The sequence below is a fragment of the Salmo trutta genome, chromosome 9 (genome assembly GCF_901001165.1).
Source record: "Salmo trutta chromosome 9, fSalTru1.1, whole genome shotgun sequence".
Taxonomy (NCBI): domain Eukaryota; kingdom Metazoa; phylum Chordata; class Actinopteri; order Salmoniformes; family Salmonidae; genus Salmo; species Salmo trutta.
In genome coordinates this window covers 45,262,127-45,277,589 of record NC_042965.1, presented here as the reverse complement: position 1 = coordinate 45,277,589, position 15,463 = coordinate 45,262,127, and positions in this window count along the sequence as shown.

The window sequence follows — 15,463 nt, the reverse complement described above, 5'->3', positions numbered from 1 at the left end:
CTGAAGTGTGTAATAATTGTCTGTCCTCGGTTGCAACACTCACTACCGAGTTCCAAACTGCCTCTGGAAGCAACGTCAGCACAATAACTGTTTGTCGGGAGCTTCATGAAATGGGTTTCCGTGGCCGAGCAGCCGCACACAAGGCTAAGATCACCATGCTCAATGCCAAGCGTCGGCTGGAGTGGAGTAAATCTTGCCGCCATTGGACTCTGGAGCAGTGGAAACGCATTCTCTGGAGTGATGAATCAAGCTTCACCATCTGGCAGTCCAACGGACCGATCTGGGTTTGGCGGATGCCAGGAGAATGCTACCTGCCCCAATGCATAGTGCCAACTGTAAAGTTTAGTGGAGGAGGAATAATGGTCTGGGGCTGTTTTTCATGGTTCAGGCCCCTTAGTTCCAGTAAAGGGAAATCTTAACGCTACAGCATACAATGACATTCTAGAAGATTCTGTGCTTCCAACTTTGTGGCAACAGTTTGGGGAAGGCTCTTTCCTGTTTCAGCATGACAATGCCCCCGTGCACAAAGCGAGGTCCATACAGAAACGGTTTGTCGAGATCGGTGTGGAAGAACTTGACTGGCCTGCACAGAGCCCTGACCTCACCCACATTGAACAACTTTGGGATGAATTGGAACTCCGATTGTGATCCAGGCCTAATTGCCCAAAATCAGTGCCCGACCTCACTAATGCTCTTGTGGCGAAATGGAAGCAAGTCCACATAGCAATGTTCCAACATTTAGTGGAATAGCCTTCCCAGAAGAGTGGAGGCTGTTATAGCAGCAAAGGGGGAACCAACTCCATATTAATGCCCATGATTTTGGAATGAGATATTAGTCGATCCAGTGTCCACATACTTATGGTCATGAAGTTTACCTACACTTTAGCCAAATATGTTTAAACTCAGTTTTTCACAGTTCCTTACATTTAACCCTAGTTAATGCCCTGTCTTAGGTCAGTTTGGATCACCACTTTACTTTAAGAATGTGAAATGTCAGAATAATAGTAGAGAGAATTATTTATTTCAGCTTTTATTTTTTCCATCACTTTCCGAGTGGGTCAGAAGTTTACAAACACTCAATTAGTATTTGGTAGCATTGCATTTAAATTGTTTAACTTGGGTCAAATGTTTCGGGTAGCCTTCCACAAGCTTCCCACAATAAGTTGGGTGAATTTTGGCCCATTCCTCCTGACAGAGCTGGTGTAACTGAGTCAGGATTGTAGGCCTCCTTGCTCGCACACCTTTTTCAGTTCTGCCCACAAATTTTCTATAGGATTGAGGTCAGGGCTTTGTGATGGCCACTCCAATACCTTGACTTTGTTGTCCTTAAACCATTTTGCCACAACTTTGGAAGTGTGCTTGGGGTCATTGTACATTTGGAAGACCCATTTGCGAACAAGCTTTAACTTCCTGACAGATGTCTTGAGATGTTGCTTCAATATATCCACATCATTTTCCTACCTCATGATGCCATCTATTTTCTGAAGTGCACCTGTCCCTCCTGCAGTAAAGCACCCCACAACATGATGCTGCCACCCCCATGCTTCACGGTTGGGATGGTGTTCTTCGGCTTGCAAGCGTCTCCCTTTTTCCTCCAAACATTACGATGGTCATTATGGCCAAACAGTTCTATTTATCTTTCATCAGACCAGTGGACATTTCTCCAAAAAGTACGTCTGGCTTTTTTATGGCAGTTTTGGAGCTGTGGCTTCTTCCTTGCTGAGCGGTCTTTCAGATTATGTCGATATAGGACTCATTTAACTGTGGATATAGATACTTTTGTACCTGTTTCCTCCAGCATCTTCACAAGTTCCTTTGCTGTTGTTCTGGGATTGATTTGCAGTCTTCGCACCAAAGTACGTTCATCTCTAGGAGACAGAACACGTCTCCTTCCTGAGCGGTATGACGGCTCCGTCGTCCCATGGTTTTTATACTTGCGTAATATTGTTTGTACAGATGAACGCGGTGCCTTCAGGCGTTTGGAAATTGCTCCCAAGGATGAACCAGACATGTGGAGGTCTACAATCTTTTTTCTGAGGTGTTGGCTGATTTCTTTTGATTTTCCCATGATGTCAAGCAAAGAGGCACTGAGTTTGAAGGTAGGCCTTGAAATACATCCAGGGTACACCTCCTATTGACTCAAATTATGTCAATTAGCCTATCAGAAGCTTCTAAAGCAATGACATCATTTTCTGGAATTTTCCAAGCTGTTTGAAGGCACAGTCAACTTAGTTTATGTAAACTTCTGACCTACTGGAATTGTGATACAGTGAATTATAAGTGAAATTATCTGTCTGTAATCAATTGTTGGAAAAATGACTTGTGTCATGCACAAAGTAGATGTCCTAACCGACTTGCCAAAACTATAGTTTGTTAACAAGAATTGTGTGGAGTGGTTGAAAAACAAGTTTAATGACTCCAACCTAAGTGTATGTAAACTTCTGACTACAACTGTATATAATACCAGTCAAAAGTTTGGACACAACTACTCATTCAAGGGTTTTTCTTTATTTGTACAATTTTCTACATTGTAGAATAATTGTGAAGATATCAAAACTATGAAATAACACTTATGGAATCATGTAGTAACCAAAAAAAGTGTTAAACAAATCAAAATACGTTTTAGATTTGAGATTCTACAAAGGAGCCATCCTTTGCACATTGATGAAAAATAAATCCAACCGTCTGGAAAGAGTTCCCACATATGCTGAGCACTAGTTGGCTGCTTTTCCTTCACTCTGCGGTCCAACTCATAAATTAACTTTTAACAAGGCACACCTGTTAATTGAAATGCATTCCAGGTGACTACCTCATGAAGCTGGTTGAGAGAATGCCAAGAGTGTGCAAAGCTGTCATCATTGCAAAACGTAGCTACTTTGAAAAATCTTCAAATATAAAATATATTTTGATTTTTTTAACACTTGTTTGGTTACTACATGATTAAATATTTGTTATTTCATAGTGTTGATGTCTTCACTATTATTCTACAGTGTAGAAAATGTTAAAAAATAAAGAAAAACTCTTGACTGAGTAGCTGTGTCCAAACTTTTGACTGGTGCTGTAGGTAACCATGGCTATCTAAGGCAGAATACTTATAGAGCAGCAATGTGAAAACAAAGGACATTGCCAACCCCAACCCTAACCCCAACCCTAACCCCAACCCCAACCCTAACCCCAACACCAACCCCAACACTAACCCCAACCCCAACCCTAACCCCAACACTAACCCCAACCCTAACCCCAACCCCAACCCCAACCCTAACCCCAACCCCAACTCTAACCCCAACCTTATCACTAACCGTATTAACCACATTGCTAACCTTATGCCTAACCTTAAATGAACACCAACAAACACATTTTTTTGTTACATAGATAATTTTACTGACCAGATAGACTTATGTTATACAGATAATGCCCCATTAAATCCTATAAGGCAGTTGGTCTTCGGGAACCCTTGTAACTCTGTTCACCGGCAATGTGTCCATCTTCCCTGTTGGGGGTGAACAGGTATATCCCACACTTAGCCCTGGGAAAGGGGGCTGGATAAATCACACAGAGACCCTCTCAGTCCCAGGCAGGGCTGGCCACAAGACAAAGCACCGTGGGGTTAGTAAAGGGGGGTTAGCCCCCGGGGTTAGCCTGCTGATAGGCCCAGATGGCTACAGTTACACACTGGGAGAGAGGTTGCTAATAAGACAGAGAGCCAGAGAGAGAGAGAGAGAGAGAGAGAGAGAGAGAGAGAGACAGAGAGACAGAGAGACAGAGAGACAGAGAGAGAGAGAATGAGGGGAGAGGAATCTAGAGGAAGTCCCAGATTGGGAGGAGGAGAGAAAGAGAGGGGAGGTGACAGGGGTCAGAGTTTAAAGCTCTAATTACTCCTCCCCCTCCCGTCCCCCCCTTCACAACTGTTCCCTCTCTCTGCTACACTGGTGGAAGCAGCAAATCCCCCCCCCCCCCCCCCCCGAAAAACGATTCTGTCTCTACCCTAATAGGGGGTGGCTGACTGGAAGCACCACAACATACTCTAAGTAAATAAATGATGCCGACAGCAAGTGCTGCACAGAGCTGAAGCAGAGGCACAGCAGAGGCACAGCAGAGGCAGAGAGAAGCCAGTCCTTGACTGGTGATTGGATAACAGTGGGGATTCAGCGTTTTTTTGGTTGCTAAAATATATACCTTCCTGATGACTCTCTGCTGTGATGACATCAAATCAAATCAAATTTATTTAAATAGCCCTTCTTACATCAGCTGATATCTCAAAGTGCTGTACAGAAACCCAGCCTAAAACCCCCAAACAGCAAGCAATGCAGGTGTAGAAGCACAGTGGCTAGGAAAAACTCCCTAGAAAGGCCAAAACCTAGGAAGAAACCTAGAGAGGAATCAGGCTATGAGGGGTGGCCAGTCCTCTTCTGGCTATGTGTGTGTGTGTTCAAAAGAAGCTTCAATGTCAGGTTCAAAAGAATAATTCATGATCGGGATGCGAGAAAAAGCATTTGTTATTTTCTCATGGAAGACCCAGTGGGGACACTATAGCGAAAACATGAGTCGTAAAGGATTACAGTCGACAACACACACCAATATGATTCATAATTGACATGAAACAGTTCTGAGAGGTGAACAAATAAATAATTTCCACTGTGATACACATGAGTCGTGGGATGAACGACGGTCCTGTGCTGAACATTAGTCACCCTGCAATAAATGTGTTGAGGTTGTGTTAGATCTGGACAAAGAGAGGCTTGTGTTTTCAGTCCTTCCAAGAGCTCTGCTAATAGTCCCTCAGCTTGCTTTGTGTCCCAGGCTGGTGGTACACCTAATTCAATTTCACCATCAACTTCTGTCAATCAGTGGCGTTAGAGAAGCAGGAAAGCAAGCCGGCTCGGCCACCCATGTTTCGGGCAACAGGCACGCCAGACCAGACGCCACTGTCGTTGCTCCAACAGTCACGCCAGATCACCAACAGTCATGCCAGATCACCAACAGTCACGTCAGACCACCAACAGTCACCCCAGACCACCAACAGACACGTCAGACCACCAACAGTCACCCCAGACCACCAACAGTCACGCCAGATACGTCAGACCACCAACAGTCACCCCAGACCACCAACAGCCACGTCAGACAACCAACAGTCACCCCAGACCACCAACAGTCACGCCAGACCACCAACAGTCACCCCAGACCACCAACAGCCACGTCAGACCACCAACAGTCACCCCAGACCACCAACAGTAATGCCAGATCACGTCAGACCACCAGCAGTCACCCCAGACCACCAACAGTCACCCCAGACCACCAACAGTCACCCCAGACCACCAACAGTCACCCCAGACCACCAGCAGTCCCCCCAGACCACCAACAGTCATGTCAGACCATCAACAGTCACGCCAGACCACCAACAGACACGTCAGACCACCAACAGTCACCCCAGACCACCAACAGTCACGTCAGACCATCAACAGTCACGCCAGACAACCAACAGACACGTCAGATCACCAACAGTCACCCCAGACCACCAACAGTCACCCCAGACCACCAACAGTCACGCCAGATCACCAACAGTCACGCCAGATCACCAACAGTCACGCCAGACCACCAACAGTCACCCCAGACCACCAACAGTCACCCCAGACCACCAACAGTCACCCCAGACCACCAACAGTCACGCCAGATCACCAACAGTCATGCCAGACCACCAACAGTCACCCCAGACCACCAACAGTAACGCCAGATCACGTCAGACCACCAACAGTCATGCCAGAACACCATCAGTCACCAACAGTCACCTCAGACCACCAACAGTCACCCCAGTCACCCCAGATCACCAACAGTCACCCCAGACGACCAACAGTCATGCCAGACCACCAACAGTCACGTCAGACCACCAACAGTCACCCCAGACCACCAACAGCCATGTCAGACCACCAACAGTCACCCCAGACCACCAACAGTCACGCCAGACCACCAACAGTCACCCCAGACCACCAACAGGCACCTCAGACCACCAACAGTCACGCCAGACCAACAACAGTCACGCCAGATCACGTCAGACCACCAACAGTCACGCCAGACCATCAACAGTCACCCCAGACCACCAACAGCCACGTCAGACCACCAACAGTCACCCCAGACCACCAACAGTCACCCCAGACCACCAACAGTCACCCCAGACCACCAAAGGTAATGCAAGATCACGTCAGACCACCAGCAGTCACCCAAGACCACCAACAGTCACCCCAGACCACCAACAGTCACCCCAGACCACCAGCAGTCACCCCAGACCACCAACAGTCACGTCAGACCATCAACAGTCACGCCAGACCACCAACAGACACGTCAGACCACCAACAGTCACCCCAGACCACCAACAGTCACGTCAGACCATCAACAGTCACGCCAGACCACCAACAGACACGTCAGATCACCAACAGTCACCCCAGACCACCAACAGTCACCCCAGACCACCAACAGTCACGCCAGATCACCAACAGTCACGCCAGATCACCAACAGTCACGCCAGACCACCAACAGTCACGTCAGACCACCAACAGTCACCCCAGACCACCAACAGTCACGCCAGATCACCAACAGTCATGCCAGACCACCAACAGTCACCCCAGACCACCAACAGGCACGTCAGACCACCAACAGTCACGCCAGACCACCAACAGTCACGCCAGATCACGTCAGACCACCAACAGTCACCCCAGACCACCAACAGCCACGTCAGACCACCAACAGTCACCCCAGACCACCAACAGTCACGCCAGACCAACAACAGTCACCCCAGACCACCAACAGGCACGTCAGACCACCAACAGTCACGCCAGACCACCAACAGTAATGCCAGATCACGTCAGACCACCAGCAGTCACCCCAGACCACCAACAGTCACCCCAGACCACCAACAGTCACCCCAGACCACCAGCAGTCACCCCAGACCACCAACAGTCACGTCAGACCATCAACAGTCACGCCAGATCACCAACAGACACGTCAGACCACCAACAGTCACCCCAGACCACCAACAGTCACGTCAGACCATCAACAGTCACGCCAGACCACCAACAGACACGTCAGATCACCAACAGTCACCCCAGACCACCAACAGTCACCCCAGACCACCAACAGTCACGCCAGATCACCAACAGTCACGCCAGATCACCAACAGTCACGCCAGACCACCAACAGTCACCCCAGACCACCAACAGTCACCCCAGACCACCAACAGTCACCCCAGACCACCAACAGTCACGCCAGATCACCAACAGTCACGCCAGATCACCAACAGTCATGCCAGACCACCAACAGTCACCCCAGACCACCAACAGTAACGCCAGATCACGTCAGACCACCAACAGTCATGCCAGACCACCAACAGTCACCAACAGTCACCCCAGTCACCCCAGACCACCAACAGTCACCCCAGACCACCAACAGTCACGCCTGACCACCAACAGTCACCCCAGACCACCAACAGTCACGTCAGACCACCAACAGTCACCCCAGACCACCAACAGCCACATCAGACCACCAACAGTCACGCCAGACCACCAACAGTCACCCCAGACACCAACAGGCACGTCAGACCACCAACAGTCACGCCAGACCACCAACAGTCACGCCAGATCACGTCAGACCACCAACAGTCACGCCAGACCACCAACAGTCACCCCAGACCACCAACAGCCATGTCAGACCACCAACAGTCACCCCAGACCACCAACAGTCACCCCAGACCACCAACAGTAATGCCAGATCACGTCCGACCACCAGCAGTCACCCCAGACCACCAACCGTCACCCCAGACCACCAACAGTCACCCCAGACCATCAACAGTCACGCCAGATCACCAACAGACACGTCAGACCACCAGCAGTCACCCCAGACCACCAACAGTCACCCCAGACCACCAACCACCAACAGTCACCCCAGACCACCAGCAGTCACCCCAGACCACCAACAGTCACCCCAGATCACCAATAGTCACGCCAGATCACCCAACAGTCACGCCAGACCAGACGCCACTGTCATTGCTCCAATATTTATTTTCCTTTAATGTCTGATATAGCTACAATATTAAAGACAGAATTAAACTAAAGAGGCAAAAATATATTCTGATAGAAAATCACAAGCTTAGAATGCATAGAATATCCTTCTGCTTGTTTCTTATTTAACACCATCCGCCATTAAAAGATAAGATTTGCCTATACCCAAAAGTACACACCAGGAAGAATATATCCTAACCTTATCATAAGGAATTAAATCAAGGAGGGTAGTCTCTAGCTCGCATTAGACACTCCATGAGAAGTACTTTATCTTCCAGCCTCTCGAGGGCCGGCCCTCTATGTCCTCCCCCCTCAAGGGCCGGCCCTCTATGTCCTCCCCCCTCGGGGGCCAGATGTCTGGTGAAAACAGAACATAGAGAACAACAAGGTGACAGTGAGAGGCCCTTCTGAATGATCACCCTACTCCGCCTGGAGAATTAACATTCTGCTTGTAACTTATGTCAGCCATTTGAATGCTGCATGACGATCTCTCTCTCTCTCTTTCTCCCTCTCGCTCTCTCAATTCAATTCAATTTAACTCTCTCTCTCTTTCTCTGTCTCTCGCTCTCTCCCTCTCCCTCTTTCTCTGTCTCTCCCTCTCTTTCTCTCTCTCTCTCTCCCTCTCTCTCTCTCTTTGTCTCTCTCTCTCTCCCTCCCTATCTCTCTTTCTCTCCCTCTCTCTCTTTCTCTCACCCCTCCTTTTCATTTGTGACGCGTGCAAGTAAATTGCAGGGGAGGGAAAGAGGCAAGGAGGGGGAGGAGAGGGGGAGGAGGGAGGGAATGGGAGGAGGGAGGGAGGGGGAGGAGAGGGAGAGGGAGGAGGGAGGGGGAGGAGGAGGGAGGGGGAGGAGAGGGGGAGGAGGGAGGGGAGGGGAGTGAGGGAGGGAGGGAGGGGGAGGAGAGGGGGAGGAGGAGGAGGGGGGGATGAGAGAGGGGAGTGAGGGAGGGAGGGGGAGGAGAGGGGGAGGAGGAGGAGGGAGGCGGGGAGGAGGGAGGGGAGGGGAGTGTTCATGCTTACAAGCTCAAATTGAATAGCAGGTCTTTTCATGCCCGGGCCTCCCTCTCTCCTTTGCTTAGGAAACTGGGCTGGAATTATATATTTGCTCCTCCTCCCCTCCTTCCATCCACTCCCCCATTGAGCAGGGGTCTTTATTGATAAACGCCGTAGAGGATCCGTCCAAACAACAAGACTGCACCCAGTGGGAGATCAATATGTTTCATTTAGTCAACTCACAAGGAGTTTCCTACTCTGGTCTAGCTGTCACTGAGGCTGTCACTGAGGCTGTCACTGAGGCTGTCACTGAGGCTGTCACTGGGGCTGTCACTGAGGCTGTCACTGGGGCTGTCACTGAGGCTGTCACTGGGGCTGTCACTGAGGCTGTCACTGAGGCTGTCACTGGGGCTGTCACTGAGGCTGTCACTGAGGCTGTCACTGAGGCTGTCACTGAGGCTGTCACTGATGCGTCACTGAGGCTGTCACTGATGCGTCACTGAGGCTGTCACTGGGGCTGTCACTGAGGCTGTCACTGAGGCTGTCACTGGGGCTGTCACTGAGGCTGTCACTGGGGCTGTCACTGAGGCTGTCACTGGCAGATGAGGAGGCTGTTAACTAGACTAGAGAGAAGAGGGAGACTTGGAGCATCAGGTAGACAGGACTAAAGAGGGAGGTAGGATAGAGTAGACAGACACCATCAGACAGGATGGAGGGAGGTAGGATAGAGTAGACAGACACCATCAGACAGGACTAAAGAGGGAGGTAGGATAGAGGAGACAGACACCATCAGACAGGACTAAAGAGGGAGGTAGGATAGAGTAGACAGACACCACCAGACAGGATGGAGGGAGGTAGGATAGAGGAGACAGACACCATCAGACAGGACTAAAAAGGGAGGTAAGATAGAGGAGACAGACACCATCAGACAGGACTAGAGAGGGAGGTAGGATAGAGTAGACAGACACCACAAGACAGGACTAAAGAGGGAGGTAGGATAGAGGAGACAGACACCGCCAGACAGGATGGAGGGGCTTTACATGCAGCTATTGTGTGTTCGTGTGACAGACTGAGAAAGAGAGGGAGCAGAGGAACAGGCCACGCCCCTGACCAAGCGACCTGGGATCCAATCAATTTGTCACATACGTACCAGGTTATACAGTATACAGGGGTACCAGGTAATAACATGGCTATATACAGGGAGTACCAGGTAATAACATGGCTATATACAGGGAGTACCAGGTAATAACATGGCTATATACAGGGAGTACCAGTACTGAGTCAATATGGAGGGGTACCAGGTAATAACATGGCTATATACAGGGAGTACCAGGTAATAACATGGCTATATACAGGGAGTACCAGGTAATAACATGGCTATATACAGGGAGTACCAGGTAATAACATGGTTATATACAGGGACTACCAGGTAATAACATGGCTATATACAAGGGGTACCAGGTAATAACATGGCTATATACAGGGAGTACCTGGTACTAACATGGCTATATACAGAGATACCAGTACTGAGTCGATTGGTATTTTTTATTGTAATTTATTAGGATCCCCATTAGCTGTTGTGAAAGCAGCAGTTACTCTTCCTGGTGTCCACATAAAACATGAAACATGACACAATACAGGACATTAACAGACAGGAACAACTTAACAGACAGAACTACATACATTATTTATTTTTTCATACAAAAGGCACACGTAGCCCACATATCAATACATACACACAAACTATCTAGGTCAGATAAGGGAGAGGCGTTGTGCCGTGAGATGTTGCTTCATCTGTTTTTTTAACCAGGTTTGTTGTTTATTTGAGCAATTTCAGAAGTAAGGGAGTTCCATGCAATAAGGGCTCTATATAATACTGTACGCTTTCTTGAAATTGTTCTGGTCATATATGGATGTTATATTTTACTTTATGGGTTGGTTATGTAGGCTTCTTCTAACCCATCGCTTTCTACTACATATAATAATATAATACAATTATATCTTTACATTTAAAAACCAAAGTCTAACAGAATTCCAGTTATTCCAATAAATGTTATACCCCTTGATCTTCAAGAATAGGACATGGAAATATAGAAGTATAGATTAGCCAAATTGTTTTACCTGAGCATGATCCCAAAACTAAGCATTTATTAGCCAGCCGTACTCTGTTGTTTATGATTTTGTTGTTATGGAGGACTGATTGGGCTCATTGATTCGAGTTGGAAAATAAATTCTGCGCTCATGGAATGGCTTGCTTTGAGCACTACTGAAAAGTGCTATTTACATGTGATAAATGAATGCCATTTGCTGCATTTGCTATAGGCCTGTTGTTTACCTTTAAGTTGGTGACACTTTGACATCTTGATAATATGCAGCTGTTTAAAGGGCAAATCCACACATGAAACAATAACAAAATGGACACCCCGCCTCTGTTTTGGTAAAAAGCTGAGGGACGGGCCTGGAGAAATGTAACCAGCTCTCAGATTAATAGACAGAACTTTGGATGTAAGGACAGACCATCTATGATATCAGTGTTTGTTTACATTTACAGTGTTTACAAACATTGGAGTAAAACAAGCTTATATTTTGAGTTCTCATGGAGTATGACAGTTGAACTAAGCTCATGAGGCATTTATAAGTTATATTCTTCAAGAATCAATGGATATACACACACATGTATATATATATATATATATATATATATATATATATTACCATTCCAAAGTTTAGGATCACTTAGAAACGTCCTTGTTTTTGAAAGAAAAAAAGTATGTTAAAACAACATCAAATTGATCAGAAATACAGTGTAGACATTGTTAATGTTGTAAATGACTATTGTAGCTGGAAACGGCTGATTCTTTATGGAATATCTACATAGGCGTACAGAGGCCCATTATCAGCAACCCCATCACTCCTGTGTTCCAATGGCACGTTGTGTTAGCTAATCCAAGTTTATCATTTTAAAAGGCTAATTGATCATTAGAAAACCCTTTTGCAATTATGTTAGCACAGCTGAAAACTGTTGTTCTGATTAAAGAAGCAATAAAACTGGCCTTCTTTAGACTAGTTGAGTATCTGGAGCATCATCATTTGTGGGTTCGATTACAGGCTCAAAATGGCCATAAACAAAGAACTTTCTTCTGAAACTCGTCGATCTATTCTTGTTCTGAGAAATTAAGGTTATTTCATGCGAGAAATGGCAAGGTACTGAAGATCTCGCACAACGCTGTGTACTACTCCCTTCACAGAACAGCGCAAACTGGCTCTAACCAGAATAGAAAGAGGAGTGGGAGGCCCCGGTGCACAACTGAGCAAGAGGACAAGTACATTAGAGTGACTAGTTTGAGAAACAGACGCCTCACAAGTCCTCAACAAGCCCAGCTATTGGAAACCTGATCATTTACTAAACTTATAATTAGCTATAAAAGACTACCAGTACCCACTGGATTCTAAAATTACATTGGATGAGTGTCACGGTTGTCGTCGGTGAAGGAGGACCAATACGCAGCAGGTACGTGTATGCTCATCTTGATTTTTAATTACTTCCAAAAATGAACGTAAAAAAAATAACAAACAAACGAAAACCACGAACAACAAACAGTCTGGTAAAGCATAAGGCTGAACACAGAACAATCACCCACAAATAACAACCACAAACACACCCTAATATATGGGACTCTCAATCAAAGGCAGATAGACAACACCTGCCTTCAACTGAGAGTCCCAACCCCAATCAACACAACATAGAAACACACTCACCAGACTAGACATAGAAATACATAAACATAGACTATAAACCAAAACTCCGGAAATACTAAATCAAACACCCTTTAACCAAACACACCACCCTGAACCACATAAAACAAATACCCTCTGTCACATCCTGACCAAACTACAATACTAATTAACCCTTATACTGGCCAGGACATGACAATGAGCTACAGGACAAAATATAAATCGAGCCAGTAATGTTTTTTTTAAGAACCATTTTTACCACATTATTGCCGGGATAAGGCTTTTACATGCCGGCGACTGTGGGAGTGGGCGTTCGACGTGGGCCGGTGTGGGTGGACGTCTATTTTAATAAATCTATTGAATATACTCCATCACAAATGAACCCATTATTATTTTGTTTTAGACAGGGCCATAAGAAACATTATAAGACAAAATAAAATGTATTTTTAAAAGAATAGAATGGCAATTTTGAGTTGAATTAGGTTACTGGTCTGTGCAGCCTATAGGCTTCAGGCTGGGCCATGCACATGAAATCAATAGGCCTAGTTATTTTTGTTAATTAAACCGACAAGACACACTTAGGCTGACCACAGTCAACACACATATATTTTTATTTTGAGTTGGGGCAAGTTAGGATGCTAAACTGGCATATTAAATTGTTTTAAGATGGTCATCCTATGGATCATTTAGCTATTTGATTTAGCATTTTAGGACTCCCTTTAAGGCCCCCCCTCCACACCAAAAATAATGCAATTATTTTATAAAATAATGATTGTGTCCTTTACTACTAAATTCCATGGAAATGCATTGAATAACACATTTATAAACGGCAAAATGGACAGTCAAAAAATAAATCATAAAAAACAAGGTTTTGAAGTGTCTGTCCTAAATCTAGGAGATATTAAAAATATATATATATATATATATATATATATTTTTTTCTACACATATTTAACCTATTTTTTCAGTTTTGCACAAAACTACCTTCATATTTTTTATTTTTTTTAAAACCGGTACCGGTTACCTTCAGACAAGTCCTCTGACACTTGTGAGGGTTATAGAGCAAAACAGACGTTTAGGTTACAAAGCGACTGTGACTAAAGAGCTAAATGATCCACTTGTTAAGCATCATAACATGCTGGCTAAATGTTGTGATCAGTGATAATCAATGACCCATCTAGACAAGACGATCACGAGCAGTATTCACCTCAACTTAGCTAACATTTCTACAGGCTAATTGTAGCCTAATCAATATCGAATGGCGATTCAGTGAAAATTAAAATCTGAATATTGATTGATTTGTCAAGACGATCGAGTCCCCACGCTTGTCTGAAAGCAGAGGTAAATTAGCGCTGAAATAGTTGACCACGTGCGGATAAGCTATTGCTTCAAATGTATTAGAATAATGGGGTGACTTTGGGAGTTTCAGTAAGCAACCATTTTTGATGCCTTTAATTGCATTAGTTTACTTCATTCCAATATTTTTTGTCATTAAGTGACATTTATTCCTCAAGTAATTCTTTACAGATCCGTCCAGTTGTGGTTAAGAAAACATTGCATGTGGTGGGCTGGGTCATTCCTACCATGCGGTGCCTTTTTTTGTCCCCAGGAAATATGACTTCAAATTTATAGTGCAAAATGTGGATTCCAAAAGACTTTAAATATAAGGTCAGGTGTCCTTTATCTTCCCTTACCTTAACACAAAAATATGGATCTTGAAAGTGAATTGTATGCATTTTGAAAAAGTTTTTCAGTGGATGTATGTTTTTTTTCCCCATGTCCCCGGGTTGTTTTCAACAACTTTCACAACAAATATAAGCTATAAAATAATAAAATATAAAAAAAACATATTTAACAAAACAACCCCTTCCTACAATGACATCACATTCAGGAAGTGTTGTAATTCTCCATTTAACAAAACAACCCCTTCCTACAATGACATCACATTCAGGAAGTGTTGTAATTCTCCATTTAACAAAACAACCCCTTCCTACAATGACATCACATTCAGGAAGTGTTGTAATTCTCCATTTAACAAAACAACCCCTTCCTACAATGACATCACATTCAGGAAGTGTTGTAATTCTCCATTTAACAAAACAACCCCTTCCTACAATGACATCACATTCAGGAAGTGTTGTAATTCTCCATTTAACAAAACAACCCCTTCCTACAATGACATCACATTCAGGAAGTGTCATCATTTTCTTATTTTTTTTGGGGGGGGGGGGGATGAGAAAACAACTGTGCAAAGCTTAATAAATATAAACACTCAGGTTATCTATTTTTCCATGTTCCATGTTCTTTGTCTGTATGTCCTCCTCATATATTTCCACCCTGTTAGGCTAAATAAGAGAGAAAATGAACCACATTTCAAAATGTTTAAACATGTTTGATAAAGAAGTTAAAATGTGTTCACCATTATGTTCACCATTATGCTAGCTCAGTTTTGTTCACTCACATTACGGCTACACTTAATAATAATCATGACTAGGCCGGTTGGCAGAAATTAAGGTAGAGGCTTTGTTGCCGGCAATACCTTTGATATATAAAGAAAAGTCTGCAAAAAGTTACACCGCTACATGGTTAAACAGTAGTGTGTAGATCCAGTAGTTAGCTACACCGCTACATGGTAAAACAGTAGTGTGTAGTTCCAGTAGTTAGCTACACCGCTACATGGTTAAACAGT